Source organism: Loxodonta africana, chromosome 3 (genome assembly GCF_030014295.1).
Source record: "Loxodonta africana isolate mLoxAfr1 chromosome 3, mLoxAfr1.hap2, whole genome shotgun sequence".
NCBI classification, from domain to species: Eukaryota; Metazoa; Chordata; class Mammalia; order Proboscidea; family Elephantidae; genus Loxodonta; species Loxodonta africana.
Window position 1 is genome coordinate 173294663 of NC_087344.1, and position 17857 is coordinate 173312519.

Below are 17857 nucleotides of genomic sequence, written 5' to 3' on the forward strand. Positions count from 1 at the left end.
TTTCTCCAGTCTCTGTCAGGCCAGCAAGTCTGGTCTTTCTCTTTGAGTTAGAATTTTGTTCTACATTTTTCTCCAGTTCTATCCAGGACCATCTATTATGATCTCTGTCAGAGCAGTCAGTGGTGGTAGCCAGGCACCATTTGGATATACCGTACTCAGTCTAGTGGAAACTATGTAAGATGTTATTCATTAGTCCTTTGAACTAATTTTCCCCGAGCTCCCAAAGGGGTGAACCAGTGGAGTATCCTAGAAGGCCGCTCAGACTTTTAAGATCCCAAACACTACTCACCAAAGTAGTATGTAGAACATTTTCTTTATAAACTGTGATATGCCAATTGAGCTAGATGTTCCTCAAGACCATGGCCCCACAGCCCTCAGCCCAGCAATTTGATCTCTCAGGGAGTTTGGATGTGTCTATGGAGCAACAATGACCTCGCCTTGTACAGGTTGTGCTGGCTTCCCCAGTATTGCATACTGTCTTACCCTTCACCAAAGTTACCACTTATCTATTGTCTATTAAGTGTTTGTCCCTTCCCACCCTCCCCTCCCTCACAGCAATCAAGGATTGTTTCTTTTTGTATGTAAGCCTTTCTCATGAGTTTTTACAGTAGTGGCCTCATACAATATTTGTCCTTTTGTGACTGACTTATTTCACTCAGCATAATGACCTCCAGATTCATCCATGTTGTGAGATGCTTCAAAGACTCATCAGTGTTCTTTATCATTGCATAATACTCCACTGTGTGTGTGTACCACAGTTTATCCATTTTTCTGTTGATGGGCATCTAGGTTGTTTCCAGCTTTTTGCTATTGTGAACAATGCAGCAATAAACATGAGTCTTCATATGCCTATTTGTGTGACGACTCCTATTTCTCTAGGATGTATTCCTAGGAGTGGGATTACTGGATCATATGATATTTCTATGTCTACCTTTCTAAGGTAGCATCATATCATTTTCCAAAATGCTTGTATCATTTTATATTCCCACCAGCAGTGCATAAGAGTTCAGATCTCCCTATAGCCTCTCCAACATTTGTTATCTGTTGTTTTATTGATTCGTGCCAGCAATGCCGGGGTGAGAGGGTATCTCGTTGTGGTTTTGATTTGCATTTCTCTAATGGCTAGAGATCATGCGCATTTCCTCATGTGTTTGCTCACTGCTTGAATGTCTTCTTTGGTGAAGTGTTTGTTCATTTCCTTTGCCCATTTTTTAATTTGATTATTTGTCTTTTTGTTGTCAAGGTGTTGGATTTTCTTGTAGATGTGACATTAGAGCTTTTATAATAGCCCAAAATTTTTTTTTCTCAGTCTGTAGGATCTCTTTTTACTCTTTTGGTGAAGTCTTTTGATGAGCATAAGTGCTTAATTTTTAGAAGATCCCAGTTATCTAGCTTAGCCTCTGAAGCTTCTGTGTTGTTGGTTGTGGTTTGTACCCTGTTAATGCCATGTATTAGGGTCTCTAGCATTGATCCTATGTTTTCTTCTATGAACTTCAAAGAAATAAATTTAAAGTTCATTTTGAGTTAGTTTTTGTATATGGTGTGAAGTATGGGTCCTGTTTCTTTTTTTTTTTTTTTTGCAGGTGGACATCCAGTTTTGTTAGGGCCATTTGTTTTTAAACACACTGTCTTTCCCTCATTTGATGGACTTTGGGCCCTTGTTGAAGATCAAGTGACCATAGTGGATGAATTTATATCTATGTTCTCAATTCTGTTCCATTGGTCAACGTATCTGTCATTGTACCAGTACCAGGCTGTTTTGACTACCACAGCTGTATAGTAGGTTCTCAGGTCAGGTAGTACGAGTCCTCCTACTTTATTCTTCTTCTTCAATAGTGCTTTACTTATCTGGGGCTTCTTCCCTTTCCATATAAAGTTAATGATAAGTTTTTCCATCTCTTTAAATAATGTTGTTGGTATTTGGATGGGCATTGCACTGTATTTGTAAATCATTTTGGGTAGAATTGTCATTTTCTCAATGTTGAGTCTGCCTATCCATGAGCATGGTATGTTTTTCCGTTTATGTAGATCTCTTTTGGTTTCTTGCAGTAGTGTTTTATAGTTGTCTTTGTATAGGTCTTTTACATCACTGGTTAGATTTATTCCCAAGTATTTTATTTTATTTAGGGGCTGTTATAAATGGTATTGTTTTCCTGATTTCCTTTTCATCATTCTCTTTATTGGTGTATAGGAATCCAACTGATTTTTGTATGTTTATCTTGTATCCTGCGAATCTGCTGAATCTATTAGTTTCAGTAGTTTTCTCGTGGAGTCTTGGGTTTTCTATGTATAGTATCATATCATCTGGAAGTAGGAACAGTTTAACTTCTTCATTACCAATTTGATGCCCTTTACTTCTGTTTCTTGCCTTATTGCTCTAGCTAGTACTTCCAACACAATGTTAAATAGGAGTGGTGATAAAGTGCATCCTTGTCTTGTTCCTGTTCTCAAGGGGAATATTTTCAGCCTCTCTCCATTAAGACTGATGTTGGCCGTTGGTTTTGCATAGATGCCCTTTTTAGGTTTGAGAAATTTCCCTTCTATACCTATTTTGTTAAGAGTTTTTATTAGGAATGGGTGTTGGACTTTGCCAAATGCCTTTTCTGCACCAATTGAGATGATCATGTGATTCTTTTCTTTCCTTTTATGTATGTGATGGATTAAGTCAATTGATTTTCTAATATTAAACCATCCTTGTGTACCTGGTATGAATCCTACTTGGTCATGGTATATTATTTTTTTGATATGTTGCTGAATTCTATTGGCTAGAATTTCTTGAGAATTTTTGCATCTCCGTTCATGAGAGATATTGGTCTGTAATTTTCTTTTTGGGGGGTGTCTTTGCCTGGTTTTGGTATCAGGGTTATGCTAGCTTCATAGAATGAATTCAGAAGCATTCCTTTATTTTCTATATTCTGAAAAAGCTTGAGTAGTACTAGTGTAAACTCTTCTCTGAATGTTTGGTAGAATTCTCCGGTGAAGCCATCTGGGCCAGTGCTTTTTTTGTTGGTAATTTTTTTTTTTTAATTCCTTTTCAATCTCTTTTCTTATTATGGGACTGTTCAAATTTTCAACATCATTTTGTGTTAGTTTGGGTAGGTAGTATGTCTAGAAATTTGTCGATTTCCTCTAGGTCTTCAAAATTGTTGGAGTAGAGTTTTTCATAATTCTCTGTTATGATCCTTTTTATTTCAGTTGGGTCTGTTGTAATGTCCCCATTTCATTTCTTATTTGGGTTATTTGCATTCTCTCCTGTTTTCCTTTTGTCAGTTTGGCCAGTGGTTTGTCTATTTTGTTGATCCTTTCAAAGAACCAACTTTTGGTTTTGTTGATTCTTTGAATTGTTTTTCTATTCTCTATTTCATTTATTTCCATTCTGACCTTTTTTATTTCCTTTTTTCTGGTGGCTGTCGGCTTCCTTTGCTGTTCTCTTTCTATTTGTTCTAGTAGTGTAGCTAATGTTTTGATTTTGTTCCTTTTTTTTGATGTGTGCATTGATTGCTATAATTTGACCTCTGAGGACTGCTTTTTCTGTGTCTCAAAGGAATTGGTTTGATGTGTTTTCTTTCATGTTTGATTCCAGGAATTTGTTGATTCCATCTCTGATTTCTTCTATTAACCAGTGGATTTTAAGCAGAGTGTTATTCAGTTTCCATGTAACTGATTTTGTTTCCTTACTCTTCCTGTTAATTTCTACTTTGATGGCATTGTGGTCAGAGAAGATACTTTGTATTATCTCAGTGTTTTGGATTTTGTTGAGGGTTGCTCTGTAGTCTAAGATGTGTTCTAGTCTATAGAATGTTCCATGTGCCTTGAAAAAGAATGTGTACTTTGCAGCTTTTGGGTGGAGTGGTCTATGTATGTCTATGAGGGCAAGGTGGCTGATTGTGCTCTTTAGCTCTTCTATACCTTTGTTGAGTTTCTTTCTAGATGGTCTGTCCTTTACAGAGAATAATGTATTGTAGTCTCCTACTGTTATTGTGGAACTGTCAATTTCTCTTTTCAGTGCTGTTAGAGGGATTTTTGTTTTCAGTGTATTTTGGAGCCTTGTCCTTGGGTGCATAGATGTTTATTATGGTTAAGTCTTCATGATGGATATCCTTTTAATTATTATATAGTGCCATTCTTTGTCTTTTATGGTGGATTTTGTTTTAAAGTCTACTTTATCTAGGATTAGTATTGCTACTCCTGCTCTTTTTTGGAAGTTATTTGCTTGAAATATTTTTTTCTATCCTTTGGTTTTTAAAAAATTTATTTCTTTGTTTCTAAGGTTTGTCTCTTGTAGACAGCATATTGATGGATCCAGTCTTTTTATCCGTTCTGTCACTCTGTGTCTCTTTATGGGTTCATTTAGGCCATTTACATTCAGTGTAATTATTGATAGGTATGAGTTTTATTGCTGTCATTTTGTAGTGGTTTTTTTTTTTTTTTTTTTTTTGGTGGTGGTGGTAACGTGTTCTTTGTCCCTCTTACTCTCCTATGCTGAGTTTCTTTTGTTTGTGGATTTCTTTTTCATTTCTTTTGTTTTTGTAGATTTTGTTTTTATTGAGACTTTATGTTTTTCTTCTTTATTTTGATGAATAAGTTTGTTAACTTTCTTCATGGTTACCTTGAAATTTACCTTTATGTTCCTAGGTTTGAACCAGGCTATTATTACTTCGTATCATCTTGCCCTTCTCTCCGTTAGAAAGTTCTATACCTAATCATTTATTCCCTCTTTAATTGTTCTGAGGTTGTTGACATTTACAGATTAACCTCTCTGTTGCAATTCTTTTGGTTCTGTATAGTCCTTGAGAGTTCATTTCCTACGTTGGTGTCTGGCTTGTACAATCTTGCATCCTAGATTCAGGCTGTGGTCTGATGTTGTTTGCTCTCAATCTGAAGGATTCACTTTAATGAGAAAAAGAATTTTTTTTTCTCATTAATAATTCCTGTAAATTTGGTTTTGTTTTACATATTTACTTAATTTCTGTTTATTTGGAAATGTCCTGATTTCACCATCATATTTGAATGAAAGTTTTGTAGGATATATTATTCTTGGTTGGCAATTTTTTTCTTTCAAGGTTTTATATATGTCATACTATTGCCCTCTTGCCTGCATGGTTTCTTCCCCAATAATCAGAGCTTAATCTTATTGTTCCTCCTCGGTATGTGACTTTTTGTTTTTCTCAAGCTGCTTGCAGAAGCTTTTATTTGTCTTTGGTTTTAGCGAGTGTGATTACCATGTGCCTTGGTGATTTTCTTTTGGGGTCTATCCTATATGAGGGTCGTTGAGCTTCGTGGATGGTCAGCTTTTCATTTTTCGTGATGTTAGGGAAGTTTTCTGTCAGTGATTCTTCAATGATCCTTACTGTTTTCTATTTTCTCTCCCTGTTCTGGAACTCCATTTTTCTTTGTTCTTTTTTCCGATTTTTCCTCAGAGTTGTATCCAAGTGTTTGTCTTCAATTTTGGTGATCCTGTCTTCCATCATTTCAAACCTGCTCCTCAGCCCTGCTATGACACTGTCCATTTCTGAAATCTTGTCATTTATTCATTGGATTTATAATTTTTTTTTTTATGATTTCTAGCTGTGAATTTATTTTGGCATTTTGTTTCTGTGTTATTTTCCTGAACTCTTCCATTCTTTGTCTGTATTTTCCATGAATTTGTCTGCCTTTTCCATAAATTTGTCTATTTTTTTCTGCTTTTTGCTTCAACTCTTGGATAGTTCTGAATATTAAAGATTTGAATTCCCTGTCAGGTAGTTCTAGTGCCTTTTTTCCTACTGGAAAGTCATCTGGTGTTTTATTTTGGACACCTACTGGAACTATCCTCTTTTTAAAAAAAAAAACATGTTTTGATATTTCCTGCTGTTTTGGTGACATTCAGTGTTTTCTTTGTTTCTTGATTGCAGATTTGTTTCTTTCATCATTGGTGGTTGTTGTTTTATTTGGTTATATCTGAGCAGGTGAGCTATGCATTCTTTTTTGTTTGCTTGTCTGTGGTCATGATACTTTTCACCTCCTTGTCCAATGGGCAGGGCCAGTCACTCAGCTATGGTGCAGCAGGGCAAGTCCAGCTGGAGGGGCAGAACTGGGTTGGGTTGTTTGTTGCACATACTAGGTCTGACACAGCAGGCAAGGAATAAGCACTGAGCAGATTCCAGCAGGTCATGCCTGTGCTGTGCTGCTTGAGGGTGTGATGTTCAGCGCACAGTGTAGTTAGGTAGGAAAGAGGGGGGAAGTTGTAATGTGTGAAACTAATATGGGTATAGGAAAGAGGAGAGAGAAACAGGAACCAAAAACAAAGGAAAAAAGAAAGTGCTAAGGGAGCGTCCCTCGGAGTGGAGAGATAAGATACTGAGAAATGGAGAAAAGCAAAAAGGGAAAAGGAAAAAAAAGCTAGATAAAAATTTGGAAAAGAAAAGCCCCTGGGGTCACACTTTGTGGCTGCGAAGATCAGGGAAGTGGCTCCCAGGCTGTGCATTACAGCCTGGCTAGAGGGGGTAAAGATGTCACACAGTACCAGGTATTCAGGAGACAGCAAAAGAAGGTAAGTAAAAAGAGATGAGAACTGAAAAGAAAGACAGAAAGGGAAAAAGAGAGAGAAAGCAAAGAAAGAGAAAAAAAAAGAAATGCCCCTGGGTATCCCACCTATGCCGCTGCACATTTTGGGGGAGTGGTTCCTAAGCCACGGAGTGCAGCCCAGCTAGAAGAGGCTCCCAAGCCATGAAAAGAAAGAGAAAACAAACAAAACAAAACAGAACAAAGCAAAACAAAAGAACCAAAAAAAAAAAAAAAGCCCCAGGGATCCCACCAGTGCGGTGTCATGAGCTGGGGGAGTGGTTTCCAAGTCGAGTAAGACTTCACAACCTTTCAAGAAGAAGCAAAGATGGCACAAGGAGCCGGGTGTTTGAGAGAAAGGAGGGGGAGGTGGTGGGAGGCATAGAAGAAACCAAAAGAAAAGGAAAGAAGCAACGTCAGCTCAGGTAGCCAGCCAATGTGGGCGGGGTGAATGAATCCATGAGGCCCAGGAACAAAGCAGCTGCCTCCTGGCCAAGAGACTGTGGCTGGCAGGAAGCAGAGGAAGCTGATGGGGGGGAAAGAGTGGGAGTTAGGAAAGCACGTATCACTCCTTACTGAGTGCTCTGTCTCCTGCTGGGAACTTCACAAAGCTGCTTTCCTGTACTCCTTGTCTGCTTATCTCTGATGTGGGCAGAATGAATCCAAGTTGCAAGGACACTGCACTTCCCAGACAGCCAAGCCACCACAGCCAGACACAAGCTCGGAGGTACAGCAGTGGGGAGAGGAAAGGAGTTAAGAAAGCCTGTATCACTGGTTATCGGGTGCTGTGACTCCTGCTGCGAACTCCGTGAAACTGCTTTCCTGTGCTCCCTGACCACTGATCCCTGACAGGAGTCCAAGGGAGTGAATCTGTGCTGCTTTAGCTGACAGGAGACCTCTGCATGTATCTCTCCTTGCCCTCTGTCCTCTGTCAGTTTCTTATTCCATTCAGTGTTTGGCTAAGTTCTTTATCTCTTCATTTGATACTTCAGATACAAGGAATGCCATTTGTCTCTGTTTCCCTTAGTTTTTTGGGTTACTGCAGTGGAGGGACAGTGTGGTGCTTCTGTCTATGGTGCCATGTTGGCCGGAAGTCCCTCCATCTTTTTTCTTAAATAAAATTCTTTTTTTCTCAATTTTAACACAGGTGATTTTTCACATTTTAATTTACTTGAGAAAGAAATGTGTCAAAAAACAAGATGATCCCTTAAAATCCTTGCTAGTCACTGGCCACTCTTTTCTACAATTTGTTCATGGTTCTCCCAAAAACATCTTGTGCAACCTTTGATTTTTTTTTTTAACATATCCCATGGATTAATATCACTTTCTGTGTCTATTGTCTCCTTTAGAATAGGAACCTTGTCCCATTAACCTGTAGCTCAAACAACCGGCAAAATGCTCACTCATAAATGACACATAGAATATATAGAAAGGTACATTAAAATGTTGATCTAAATTTTTAGAGTGATTTACAATAATATATGTGTAGTTCAATCCCTGGAACTGACTGAAGTTACATTCACTATGTCTTCACCCTGAAGGTGAAGACAAATTTCAGTACAAATTTAATAAATCACAATTTTCCTTCTCAAAATCCATTACCATCTATACCATCGATTGACAAAGTTTTTTAGTAAAAGTTCAGATAGTAAATATGTAAATGCTTGGTCTTGAATGTAGAATAGCTAAAGCAAATAGAAGAAATGATGAAGTAAAAGAACTGAAGATATCAAAGAGTAGGTCAAAAAGATGACTTAAGGTATTATAATGAAATGTGCAAAGACCTGGAGTTAGAAAATCAAAAAGGAAGAACACATTCAGCATTTTTCAAGTTGAAATAACTGAAGAAAAAATTCTAGCCTCCAGTTGCAATATCGAAGGTTTCTATGGGCAAAAAATTGGATGATGCAAGAAGCATCAAAGGAAGATGGGAGGAATACAGAGAGTCATTTAATCAAAAATAATTGATCAACGTTCAAACATTTCCAGAAGTAGCATGTGATGAAGAACCAATGGCACTGAAGGAAGAAGTCCAAGCTGCACTGAAGAAATAGCAAAAAATGAGGCTTCAGGAATTGACAGAATACTAAATGAGATGTTTCAACAAATGGATGCAGCACTGGAGGTGCTTACTCCTCTATGCTAAGAAATTTGGAAGTCAGCTATCTGACCAACTGACTAGAAAAAAAAGAAAGAGATCCGTATTTATGCCCATTCCAAAGAAAAATGATCCAGCAGAATGCAAAAGTTACCAAACGATATCATTAATATCACATGCAATTAAAATTTTGCTGAAGATCATTCAAAAGTGGTTGCAGTAGTACTTCAACAGGGAAGTGCCAGAAATTCAAGGTGTATTCAGAAGGGAATGTGGAACAAGAGATATCGGATGCATCTTGACTGAAAGCAGAGAATACCAGAAAGATGTTTACCTGTGCTTTATTGACTATGCAAAGGTATTCTACTGTGTGGATCATAACAAATTATGGATAACATTGTGAAGAATGGGAATTCCAGAACACTTAATTGTGATTATGCTACACTTGTACAAATACCAAGAGGCAGTCATTTGAACAGAACAAGGGGATACTATGTAGTTTAAAATCAGGAAAGATGTGCAACAGGCTTGTATCCTTTCACCACACTTATGCAATCTGTATGCTGAGCAAATAATCTGAGAAGTTGGACTATAGGAAGAAGGATTGGAAGAAGACTAGTTAACAACCTGTGATATACAGATGACACAACCTTGCTTGCTGAAATTGAAGAAAACTAAAAGCATTATTGATGAATATCAAAGACTACAGTGTTCGGTATGAATTATGCCTTAACATAAAGAAAACAAAAACTCTCACAACTGGATCAATAAGCAACATCATGATAAATGGAGAAAATATTGAAGTTGTCAAGGATTTCATATTCCTTGGATCCACAATCAACACCTTTGGATGCAGCAGTCAAGAAATCAAACAACGTATTGCATTGGGCAAATCTGCTGCAAAAGACCTCTTTAAAGTGTTAAAAAGCAAACATGTAACCTTGAGGACTAAAGTGCTCCTGACCCAAGCAGTGGTATTTTCTGTTACCTCATATGCATGTGAAAGCTGGACAATGAAAAAGGAAGACTGAAGAAGAATCAATGCCTTGAATGATGGTGTTGATGACGTATACTATACATAACATAGACTGCCAGAAGAATAAACAAATCTGTCTTGGAAGAAATACAGCCAGAATGTCCCTTAGAAGTGAGGTTGGTGAGACATTGTTTCATGTTCTTTGGGGTATGTTATAAGCCTCTGGAGAAGGACATCACACTTGGTAAAGTAGAGGGTCAGTGAAAAAGAGGAACATCCTCAACAAGATTGATTGACACAGTGGCTGCAACAATGGGCTTAAACATTGCAAGAATTGTGAAGACAGTGTAGGTCCAGGCAGTGTTTCATTTTGTTGTACATTTGGTTGTTATGAGTAAGAACTGACGTGACAGCACCTAACAGCAACATCAATTTATAAAATAATAAATGATTGCAAAAATAATTTCAAAATATTAAAAGTATCATAGATATAATATTAATTCCACATGACACTGCTATTTTGAATAGTTTTTAAAATGTCTTTTCTTAGTCTTTCTAGTTGTACAAATAATTAATTTGATTCATGTGCCATAGCCTAATCTATTATGTATGGATATCAATGGTTCCCAGCAAGGAAAATGCCATGATAGGAAATATGTGAAAGAATTCTAAATAATAATAATATACACTTGCAAATGATAATCATGACTCAAAATTTATCAAACTGTGTTCTCTATGGAAATCAATGAAATAAGAGTAAACATCTAGAATATTATTGCCACTGCCTCTTGTTGTTATGACTTAAGATACTCATCAAAATGAGAAATTGTTGTTTCTTTAAGGCAATGTTGTATTTTTGTTTGCTTCATTATATCTATATAGGGCCATAATGTGTTTTAATCATCTTGAAAAGAAGATCTATATAACCAGAAACACCCTGCTTGGTAAAAGCTACACAAACTCATTAGTCCTTTCAATTATTTTTAATTCAAGTTCCAGAGGAATTGGAAATCAATGCCAAAGGTCACTTCACATAAAAACTATTCCAGTGAATTAAAAATGTGGGAATTTATCAATTATATACTTGTTGCTCATAAAACAGAACACACAGTGCTCCTATAATTATGTGTGAGAAGATTGTCATAGGCCTCTATTCCATGTATGCTATGTTAGAATGGCACTAATTTCCTGTAAGTTATCAATGCAAAAGAAGTAATGAGGGTTAGCAGATCTTGTTAGTTTATTAATGAATGTGCAAACACTACCATTACAATAATTGTATCCTTTTTGTCTGCATCTTATTCACTACTGATGAATAAGAATAAGCATTGTCAATTGAAATCTATAACCTATAAAATCATGATTGACTTAATATTTTTAGATACTAGGGTGATATTAATATTTCACTTTTATTTTGAAAAGGTAGCATTGCCTAAGAAAGACAGACTTCCTGTTTTTGCATGAAATTATAAGGCTTCCCTCAGTCATCCAGTTATGGGTGATCTACAGAAAAGATTAATCCAAAGTATAAGAGAGGGAATAGAAGAGGGTGGGAATACCATTCATCTGATTTAATAATACTTGTACCAATAATAAAACCAAACCCATTGCTGTTGAATTGATTCCAACTAACAGTGACTTTAGTGGTGTAGTGGTTAAGCGCTATGGCTACTAATCAAAAGGTTGGCGGTTTGAATCTACAAGGTGCTCCTTGAAAACTCTATGGGACAGTTCTACTCTGTCCTATAGGGTCACTATGAGTCGGAATTGACCCAGCAGCAGCGTTTTATTTGTTTATTTTTGGTACCAATAATGGACAGATAATGAAGGTACTTATACACGATGCATGAAGAGATAAAGTATCAAAATCCGCACCTGTTAATTCAAGATACAGATCCACAAATTGCAATCCTTTGAGTTAAAGGTATAATAGCAAAAATTCCAAATCTTAACTAAAATCCTAAATAATGAGATAAATTTAAGCTTTGTCATTTCTGGCATATTTAAAATACTTTAAAAATAATTATTAGTTCCTATATTATGCAATGTTCCACTGCTATTCTTTTGCATAATATAGGAACTAACCCCTACGTGTCTGTCGGTTTGTCATACTGTGGGGGCTTGTGTGTTGCTGTGATGCTGGAAGCTATGCCACTGGTATTCAGATACCAGCAGGGTCACCCATGGAGGACAGGTTTCAGGTGAGCTTCCAGACTAAGACAGACAAGGAAAAAGGGCCCGGCAGTCTAGTACTGAAAAGCATTAGCCAGTGAAAACCTTATGGATAGCTGCGGAACATTGTCTTATATAGTGCTGGAGGTGAGCCCCCCAGGTTGGAAGGCACTCAAAAGATGACTGGGGAAGAGCTGCCTCCTCAAAGTAGAGTCGACCTTAATGATGTGGATGGAGTAAAGCTTTCGGGACCTTCATTTGCTGATGTGGAAAGACTCAAAATGAGAAGAAACAGCTGCAAACGTCCATTAATAATCGGAACCTGGAATGTACCAAGTATGAATCTAGGAAAATTGGAAATCATCAAAAATGAAATGGAACACATAAACATCGATATCCTAGGCATTAAAAAAAAAATTAGTGAACAGAAATGGACTGGTATTGGCCATTTTGAATCTGACAATCACATAGTCTACTATGCTGGGAATGACAAAGAGGAAAGGTGTTGCATTCATTGTCAAAAAGAATGTTTCAAGATCTATCCTGATGTACAATGCTGCCAGTGATAGGATAATATCCATACGCCTACAAGGAAGACCAGTTAATACGACTATTATTCAAATTTACGCACCAATCACTAGGGCCAAAGATGAAGAAATAGAAGATTTTTATCAGCTGCTACAGTCTGAAATTGATCGAACATGCAATCAAGATGCACTAATAATTACTGGCGATTGGAAAGCAAAAGTTGGAAACAAAGAAGAAGGATGAGTAGTTGGAAAAGATGGCCTTTGTGATAAAAACAATGCTAGAGTTTGAATGATAGAATTTTGCAAGACAACGACTTCTTCATTGCAAATATCTTCTTTCACCAACATAAACGGTGGCAATACACATGGACCTCGCCAGATGGAACACACAGAAATCAAATTGACTACATCTCTGGAAAAAGACAATGGAAAAGCTCAATATCATCAGTCAGAACAAGGCCAGGGGTCGACTGTGGAATAGACCATCAATTGCTCATATGCAAGTTCAAGCTGAAACTGAAGAAAATCGAAACAAGTCCATGAGAGCCAAAATATGACCTTGAGTATATCCCACCTGAATTTAGAGACCATCTCAAAAATAGATTTGACACACTGAACACTAGTGACTGTAGACCAGATAAGTTGTGGAATGACATCAAGAACATCATCCATGAAGAAAGCAAGAGGTCACTAAAAAGACAGGAAAGAAAGAAAAGACCAGGACGGATGTCAAAGGAGACTCTGAAACTTGCTCTTGAGCGTTGAGCAGCTAAAGCAAAAGGAAGAATTGATGAAGTAAAAGAACTGAACAGAAAATTTCAAAGGGCCTCTCGAGAAGACAAAGTAAAGTATTATAATGACACTTGCAAAGAGCTGGAGATGGAAAACCAACACAGAAGAACATGCTCGGCATTTCTCAAGCTGAAAGAACTGAAGAAAAAATTCAAGCCTTGAGTTGCAATAGTGAAAGATTCCATGGGGAAAATATTAAACAACGCAGGAAGCATCAAAAGAAGATGGAAGGAATACACAGAGTCATTATACCAAAAAGAATTAGTCGATATTCAACCATTTCAAGAGGTGGCATATGATTAGGAACTGATGGTACTGAAGGAAGAAGTCCAAGCTGCTCTGAAGGCACTGACGAAAAACAAGGCTTCAGGAACTGATGGGATATCAATTGAGCTGTTTCAACAAACAGATGCACCACTGGAGGTGCTCACTCATCTATGCCGAGAAATATGGAAGACAGCTTCCTGGCCAACTGACGGGAAGAGATCCATATTTATGCCTATTCCCAAGAAAGGTGATCTAACCAAATTTGGAAATTATAGAACAATATCATCAATATCAAACACAAGCAAAATTTTGCTGAAAATCATTCAAAAATGGCTGCAGCAGTATATCGACAAGGAACTGCCAGAAATTCAGGCTGGTTTCAGAAGAGGATGTAGAAACAGGGATATCACTGCTGATGTGAGATGGATCCTGGCTGAAAGCAGAGAATACCAGAAGGATGTTTACCTGTGTTTTATTGACTATGCAAAAGCATTCGACTGTGTAGATCATAACGAACTATGGATAACACTGAGAAGAATAAGAATTCCAGAACACTTAATTGTGCTCGTGAGGAACCTTTACATAGATCAATAGGCAGTTGCTTGGACAGAACAAGGGGATACTGATCAGTTTAAAGTCAGGAAAGGTATGCGTCAGGGTTGTATTCTTTCACCATACCCATTCAATCTGTATGCAGAACAAATAATCCGAGAAGCTGGACTATATGAAGAAGAATGGGGCATCAGGGTTGGAGGAAGACTCATTAACAACCTGGATTATGCAGATGACACAACCTTGCTTGCTGGAAGTGAAGAGGACTTGAAGCACTTACTAATGAAGATCAAAGACCACAGCCTTCAGTATGGATTACACCTCAACATAAAGAAAACAAAAATCCTCACAACTGGACAAATGAGCAACATCATGATAAACAGAGAAAAGATTGAAGTTGTCAAGGATTTCATTTTACTTGGATCCACAATCAACAGCCATGGAAGCAGCAGTCAAGAAATCAAAAGACGCGCTGCATCGGGTAAATCCGCTGCAAACGAACTCTTCAAACTGTTGAAGAACAAAGATGTCACCCTGAAGACTAAGGTGCGCCTGACCCAAGCCATAGTGTTTTCAGTCACATCATATGCATGTGAAAGCTGGACAATGAACAAGGAAGACCGAAGACGGGTTAACACCATTGAATTGTGGTGTTGGGGAAGAATATTGAATATACCATGGACTGCCAAAAGAATGAACAAATCTGTCTTGGAAGAAGTGCGGCCAGAATGCTCCTTAGAGGCAAGGATGGCGAGACCGTGTCTTACATGCTTTGGACATGTTGTCAGGAGGGATCAGTCCCTGGAGAAGGACATCATGTTGGCAGAGTACAGGGTCAGCAGAAAAAGGAAAGACCCTCAATGAGGTGGATTGACACAGTGGCTGCAACAATGAGCTCAAGCATAACAACGATTGTAAGGGTGGCGCAGGACCGGGCAGTGTTTCGTTCTGTTGTGCATAGGGTCGCTATGAGTGGGAACCGACTTGACGGCACCTAACAACAACAACAGCAGGAACTAATAATTACCAAATGCTTGTTAAATTACACGGTCAGCAGAAAAGATGAAGACCCTCAAGGAGGTGGCTTGACACAGTGGCTACAACAATGGGCTCAAGCATAACAATGATTCTAATGATGGTGCAGGACCAGCCAGTATTTTTTTCTGTGGTACATAGGGTCTCTATGAGTCAGAACCGTCTTGACAGCACCTAAGAACAACACGTTATACAATTATTATTTTTTTGAATAGCAACATGCATTTAAGCAAGATGAAGACAATTAGAACTGTAGCATATGGTTGTATTTCTTCTTTAAGGAAGTCTTTAGTGATAAAGAAACAAAATGTTTAGTTTTGGCAGTCTTCCCATTTGAAGAAAATCATTTTTAATACTAATTGTATCAACTTGCATTGAATTCTCAGACAGATCTTTCCATAATTTTACTGATCCCTAGAGGAATAGCTATTTGTAACATGGAGAAAATGCTCAGTCCGTACTTTTTACTATGTAACGATAAAAATGGATGACAGGCCAGGGCAGCTGCCAGAAATGACATCCTCCCAAAGACTCTTCCCCTAGGGAGCACAGACAATCTGCCATAATAAACTCCAGTTGCTGGTTTAAATAACTTAACCGCAATTATATTTATTAATATAATAACCTCGTTGAGATCAGTCTAGAATAGAAAAGAGGTTTGACTATTATTGATGAATGAGAGGCCAAAAAGAAAATGATCAAGTGGATTAGGGAAGCCTCAGTCCTGAAACTAAAAAAAGCACTGGAATAGCCCACAGTCATCCTCACCCTCTGTTCCCATAATAGTTATCCCTTAAGCAATAATCTAAGGTTGAAGATTTCAAAAACGAAATATTTCTAACCCATCCTATATGAGATTTACTTCTTGGCCAGAAGAAAAGGGAATACCAGGCAATAATATGAAAAAGGTCTCAGAGATGGGGAAGAAAAACACAGCAACCTGGCAGGTGAACATACTAGTTAGCATGTTTGGGAACCCCTTGCTGGTACCAGGTAAATCGCTACATGTATTTGCAAAATGGACCTCAAATATCATGTCATTGCTTCCACTTTGTCATTTTGTCTCCATCTCAGTTTTGGACCTCAGCTTGAAAATGTCCCTTAGAATCTGTCAAACTTAATTTTCTGCTCATGACCTCACCTTAGCTTTTTTTTTTTTTTTTAATGAGAAGCCTCTGTTGATGCCTAACTGTAAACTTTAGCCCTCTTGTGAGTTTTCTGTTCAGGTTTTTATCCTATTTCAAGTTAACATTAGCCCCACCTACATAATTGAATTTGACTATCTTTATCATGCATGGCTTGTGTATCTAGGGAGCTCTAACTTCTGTTCTTAGATAGATTTAAGTCCTATAGTTCCCACCCAAAGCCACTAAGGCTAAATGGGACAGAACTTGATGCCAATGTTTAAGTGACTTCTACAGTCATAGACATTTTTGCCGTGGCTATCTACAACTTCTTTCTTTGTGGCTATTTAGAAACTTTTCCCTGAATTCTCACTTCAAACCCTAAGCCTTTTACTGAGGGAGGCAGAACAGAAATTGTCAAAGGATTAGGACACTCAGGTCTTTCAGAATTTATGTAATCATTATTGGCAGAAATTCAGACACCGTAATTCCTTTTGAAATTGGCTCACGTTTCTTGGTTTTCTAACAATTGTACATCTGGACCAGATATTGAAAATGAATAAATAAATAAACAAAAGCCACAAAAATTAGTATTGCCCCATATGTCTACATCATGAAAGAGTCCAGAGTGTGATAAAGTACATTTAATGGAAGATTTAGAACATGCAAAATAAAATATACTATACTCCCAAGTATGTTTTAAGGAAAAAAAAAAGTCCTTGTCTATAGTTCTATAGGTACTATTGTAACTCCTCTGTACTCAATGGGTGCCATCTTCTGTTGATAAAAGAATGACAGCTTCCACTGTATTCATGAATCTGCACACTTAAATGTATATGTTCCTCTATGTATTTACTCATTATCTTCTTTCATTTAAAGAAACATATCTGTCCATTAAGTCTCCTTTGGTACCTCAGTATTGACTTGTCTGTCATGAGCTTCTCTAGTGAACTCAGCTGCAATAGTTGAATGTTACTATTTAGACATGCATTAACTGCTATAACTCAATATTAAATCATCATAAAGTTACATTACTGGACAATGTACACAAGCCCTGAACTCCCATTATCACCCACACACAATCGCGGAAGCAGTACACAGTCAGCTCTTACTGAAGCTTTACTTAAGAATTCCGATGCAAGTAAAATAGCAATGTATTTTTGTAAACAAAATAAAAAAAAAAAACTGATGTGAATCATCTTTATATATGATTTAATGCCCCGCGTAGAAAGAACAAGTCAATAAATTTCTCTCAGAATTAAGAGCTGGGGAGAAAAACCATCTCATCATTAAATAGGTATGCTTCATTTGACACATAATTGAAACTGTAGAGTACATTTTATTTTCTTCTTGTTTTGGCCGCAAAGAAACTCAGTTAAATTCTGTGAGTTTTCCCTAAGCATAAATATTCAAGTAAAATTATTTTTGCTTCCATCCTCTCTATTTCAGTCATGGATTTTAGTTTTTCTCATGGGTTTTATTGTATCTACAGCTTTTATTACATATTACATAAAAATGCATATTTTTAAAGTAATACACTGATTCATATTTCTTTTTTCAAAGTCAATTATAGTTAATAGGGAATGAAGTGAGACTATAAATGGGGTAGAAAGAACACTGCAGTTTATTGCATAAACACGTAGACTGTTTAATCTAGTAATTAAAATGAATAAAAGACAATAGATGTGATTTCTGTAAATATGAGTAGAAATGTAAACTGGGCATAAAAGTAGAAATTTCTACAAATTAGAAAAAGTGTGTGTTGCAT